Source organism: Fukomys damarensis, unplaced genomic scaffold, assembly GCF_012274545.1.
Source record: "Fukomys damarensis isolate Sample0158 unplaced genomic scaffold, DMR_v1.0_HiC HiC_scaffold_19, whole genome shotgun sequence".
In the NCBI taxonomy this organism is placed as follows: Eukaryota; Metazoa; Chordata; class Mammalia; order Rodentia; family Bathyergidae; genus Fukomys; species Fukomys damarensis.
The window spans coordinates 65,143,594-65,148,190 of NW_022900931.1; the positions used below are offsets into that span (position 1 = coordinate 65,143,594).

The 4,597-nt window shown below is 50.2% G+C and overlaps 1 protein-coding gene across 7 annotated transcripts in view; it reads left to right on the forward strand.

Moving 5' to 3' along the window:
- The first annotated feature begins 833 nt into the window (after window positions 1-833).
- The window catches only part of Med25 (mediator complex subunit 25), a 25,084-nt gene continuing 21,320 nt past the window's right edge, over window positions 834-4,597 (forward strand). For 3 of the 7 annotated variants that reach the window (XM_033765896.1, XM_033765897.1, XM_033765898.1), the window contains exons 1-3: window positions 834-959; window positions 1,249-1,294; window positions 1,638-1,762. The gene's annotated coding sequence lies outside the window, so the exon portion shown is untranslated. Of the gene's footprint in view, window positions 960-1,036; window positions 1,160-1,248; window positions 1,295-1,637; window positions 1,763-4,597 lie in introns of those variants that run through there. The other 4 variants (XM_019210071.1, XM_019210069.1, XM_019210070.1 and 1 more) reach the window with 2 other exon arrangements.

Here is a 4,597-nt window from a genome sequence, read left to right on the forward strand (position 1 = left end):
ACTCGCCATGATCCTCCTGCTTCAGCCTCCTGAGTGCTGAGATTACAGACGTGCGCTACCACACCTGGCTATTGTACTTTTTTTTTTCTTATTTTTTTGGTATAAGGGATTGAACTCAGGACTTTGTGTTTGCAAGGTAGGCAACGAAACTACTGAGTTAAATCCTTGGCCCAGGTACATTTTAAAACTTGGTTTATATGGTTTTTGACAGGTAAATTTATGAAGATTTTCTGTTTTGCAGCTTTGTGGTAGCTGAGCACTATCCAGTTTTCAGGATTATACAATGTATTTATCTTCCCTTCCCATAGTTTTAGGATTTTATTGTAACATTAACATTTTTAACTCTCCTGAAATGTATTTATATTCAGGGCCGCTTTCTGGTTTCTCTCCCAGAAAACAGAGATCAGGTGTTGCCTAGCAGCCTCCACTTAGGAGTTCGGATTCTTCATGACGGAAAACAGCCGCAGGGTTCCAAATTGAGCGCAACCTCAGAGCGTTGCGTAGTGACCTCGTTTTCAGACGACGCGATTGGCTCCTCTACAAGTCCCTTCCCCAGTCTCCTGCGCCACACCGAAGAGCAATTTAATCTCTGTGTTGGAAAACGAGGACGTCTTACGCGTTGCCTAGCAACCACGTCTCCCCGCCCTCCCTGGGAACCCGGGTCAGATTAGGAGCCCCGCTCAAAGATGGCGGCCGAATGTGTTTCGTTCTATCTCAGACAGTTTTGTTCCAGACAGTTTTTACAATAATCCAATACTTCCCACGAGGTCTTTGAACGGCCTCACTATGGCCTGTGTGAGACTTCACGCTGCGGGCGGGAATTCCCCGGTCCCCGGGTCCGAGGGCCCGGCCCGGGCCGGGGGCCTGGTGGCCGATGTGGTGTTTGTGATCGAGGGCACAGCCAACCTGGGCCCCTACTTCGAGGAGTTGCGCAAACACTACCTGCTCCCGGCCATCGAGTGAGTGCGGTCCCGCGAAAAACCCCGCCCTCCGAGTTTAGTTGTCCACATCCTGTGCCTGACCCCATTTTCCCCGGGTCCGAGGGCCCGGCCCGGGCCGGGGGCCTGGTGGCCGATGTGGTGTTTGTGATCGAGGGCACAGCCAACCTGGGCCCCTACTTCGAGGAGTTGCGCAAACACTACCTGCTCCCGGCCATCGAGTGAGTGCGGTCCCGCGAAAAACCCCGCCCTCCGAGTTTAGTTGTCCACATCCTGTGCCTGACCCCATTTTCAACCCTTGTCCTCGCAGGTATTTCAATGGTGGTCCTCCTGCGGAGACGGACTTCGGGGGAGACGTGAGTCTGTGGCCCTTCCGGCTGAAGAACCTGGGCCTAGACCCCCGGGGTTGAGGGAGGAGCCCGGGCATGGACCCCCGGGTCTGAGGGGGGAGCCCGGGCATGGACCCCCCGGGTCTGTGGGAGGAGGCCGGGCCCGGACCCCCGGGTCCGAGGGAGGAGGCCGGGCCTAGATTGTGGGTCTGAGGGACCCAGACTCCCCCCACCCCCTCCCGGCTGGTTGGGAGAAGCTGTGAGGAGTTTCTGGTGTTTTACCAACAGGAAACTGGAAGCTCCAACCTCTTTCCTAAGGGAAAAAGTTCATGTCCCTGCTTAACAATACTTCCTCTGCCTTCCTACCCAGTATGGGGGTACCCAGTACAGCCTTGTGGTCTTCAACACAGTGGACTGCGCCCCGGAGTCCTACGTGCAATGCCACGCTCCCACCAGCAGCGCCTATGAGTTTGTCACCTGGCTTGATGGCATTAAGTGAGCTTTTCTCCACACTTTGGCTGGTTAGGGGAATCCTGAGGGACTGTGAAAGTGTTAGCTTGGGCTTGAGCTTCAGGATCGGTTCCCTCACACCACTCACTCTGAGTGAGTGAAGGAACTGTGAGGGTGATTGTGGTTTTGTTTCTAAGTCACTTGTGGGTTCCGTGTGCTCAGCAATGTTGCCATCTGGTTGTGGAATGGAGAAAACTTCCTGTTGGGCTGACTTGGTTGAGCTCCAATAGCTGCCTTATGTTCTGTATGTGTTTCTCCTTCTCTGTCCCCTCCTGCCCTGTTGTCTTGTCCTCTTTCAGATGGGGACTTGATGCCTGAAAGCAGAGGGTGGCGCTTAGCCAGTAGAGATCCCTCTAAGGTTTAGGTCAGAGTTTGATAGTTGCTACTGCAAGCTGAACTGTAGCAGCCTATTCACCAACTAAACTTTTAGACTCGAGTCCCTGACACACAGGACTTCATTCTTGCTGGTAGTATTTTTCATTTTTTTGTTTATTTTGTTTTGTTTTTTGGTACCCAGGATCAAACTCAGGACCTTGCTCTTGCGAGATACGCATGGTGCCACTGAGCTGAATCCCTGGCCCTGTGTTTTCTTTTGTTTTTTTGAGACAGGGTCTCCCTACGTAGTTGAGACTGACCTGGCACTCACTGTGTAGCCCAGGCTGGTCTTGAACTCACAGTGATCCTCCTGCCTCAGCCTCCTGAGTGCTGGGATTACAGACATGCGCCACCACACCCGGCATGTGTTTTGTTTTTTGAGTCTCCTATGTAGCCCAAGCTGACCTTGAACTCATGGTGATCCTTCTGCCTCAGCCTTCTAAGCACTAGAATTACAAGTGTGGGTGGTGCTCCACACCTGGGTGTTAGTAGTATTAAATTAGTTATCCATTGGTCCATAACAGGTTACCCCGAAGTAATGAATTCAGGAGTGGTGGTAGACGATTCAGCTCAGAATCTCCTGTGCACTTAGAATCAATAAGGGTTGGGCAGGGCGGGGCGGGGCCGGAGGCCTCACTGTGCTTGTGCCTGTTGGCCGGAGATCGAAGTTCCTTGTTGGCACCTGGCCTTCCTGAGTGACGGATCTGATATGGAGAGCAAGAGGAGGCCACCAGGCCCACTGTGGTGGTGTGTTGGAAGCCTCACGCCATCACTTCTGACATGTGCTGTTTGCTGTAGGAGTTTGCCCTGTTTTGGGTCAGAGGGGATCACGCCCTGTGGGGAAAACAGGAGATGGGATTTGGGGGGTCTCTCATGGGGCAGGCAACCCCCAGCCCATGGGATGTTTCGACAGTGAAATGAGGTGAGGACTGTACTTCAGGCTGTGCCTGGCACATAGGAAATGGCCTGTAAGCATTTCCCATATGTTTATGCCTCAGTTTCCTGGTTTGCAAATGGGTGGGTCTAAGCGTTTTGGGAAGAATCACAGGAGGAATTGTCTGTACTGTGCAGCACACAGGGTCTAGCTGCGGTCAGGCTTTGTTAAAAAGCAGCAGCGGTCAGTGGCTGCCCTGACTTTTAACACTTACGGACTGAATGTGGGTGCTGAGCACTTGCTGTGTTCTGGGTGTGTGCAGAGCCCACGATGGAAAACTTGACACCTGTTTCCTTTTCATAGTCTCTGTCTCGGCGTTTTATTGATTGCCTGAGATGAGGTCTTGGTGTCTTGCCCAGGCTGGTTCCCAGTTCCACCATCCTCAGCTTGCTGCAGTGTTTGTTTCATTCTGGAGCTGGCAACTGAAGCATCCTTGAGTTATAGATGGGTGCTTTACTCTGGGCTACATTCCCAGCCTTTGTAAGGATATTTTTGCCATCCTGCAGATTGAACCTAGCACTATTACCATTGAGCCACATTCCTAGCCTTTTTAATATTTTTCATTATGAGACAAGGTCTTGCTTAGTTGCTAGAGTTGGCCTCAAACTTGCAGTTTTCTTGCCTCAGTCTTCCAGAGTAGCCTGGATTATGAGTGTGGGCCACTAGGCCCAGGTTTTCTCACTCTCTTTTTTTTTTTTTTTTTTTTTGTTGTTGTTTGAGACAGGGTCTCATTATGTAGTTGGGACTGACTTGGAGCTCAATATGTAGTCCAGGCTGGTCTTGAACTCACAGCGATCCTCCTGCCTCAGCCTCCTGAGTGCTGGAATTATAGGTGTGTGCCACCAAGCCCGGCTTCAGGGTCTATTTTTTGAAGCAAAACTTTTATTGATACATTTTAGATATACCTAATTATAATATTTATCCTAGTGTTTGTACCTGTATATGATAATATCTTGCTGCTTTTTTTCCCATTCCCTCTCCTCCTTTCAACCCCTCTTCCCTTCCTTATAAAAGCTATGCTTCCATTTTTTCCTTCTATTTTCTTTTTTCCTTTGTCTCTTCTTTCCTTTCCCTTCTCCCTTTCTCTTGTTCCACTTCTCATTTGAACATTTTCTCTGCATTTCCCAGTGTCTATTATACATTTTGGATTTTATTCCACTTTCGGTTTCTCACACTGAAGAAACAATGCAATACACTTGTGTGTCCAATTTTTTTTTTTTTTTTTTTGAGACAGGGTCTCACTGTGTAGCTGAGACTGATCTGAAACTCAGTATGTAGCCCAGGCTGGTCTCGAACTCACAGTGATCCTCCTGCCTCAGCCTCCCGAGTGCTGGGATTACAGGCCTGCGCCACCACACCTGGCTCCTGTGTGTCCAATTTATCTCACTTAAGAGTATGGTCTCACGGGTTGGGGATTTAGCTCAGCGGTTCCAGTGCCTGCCTCGAAAGCCCAAGGGCCTGAGTTTGATCTTTGGCACCAAAAAAAAACAAAAAAAAAAAAAAAGAAGGGT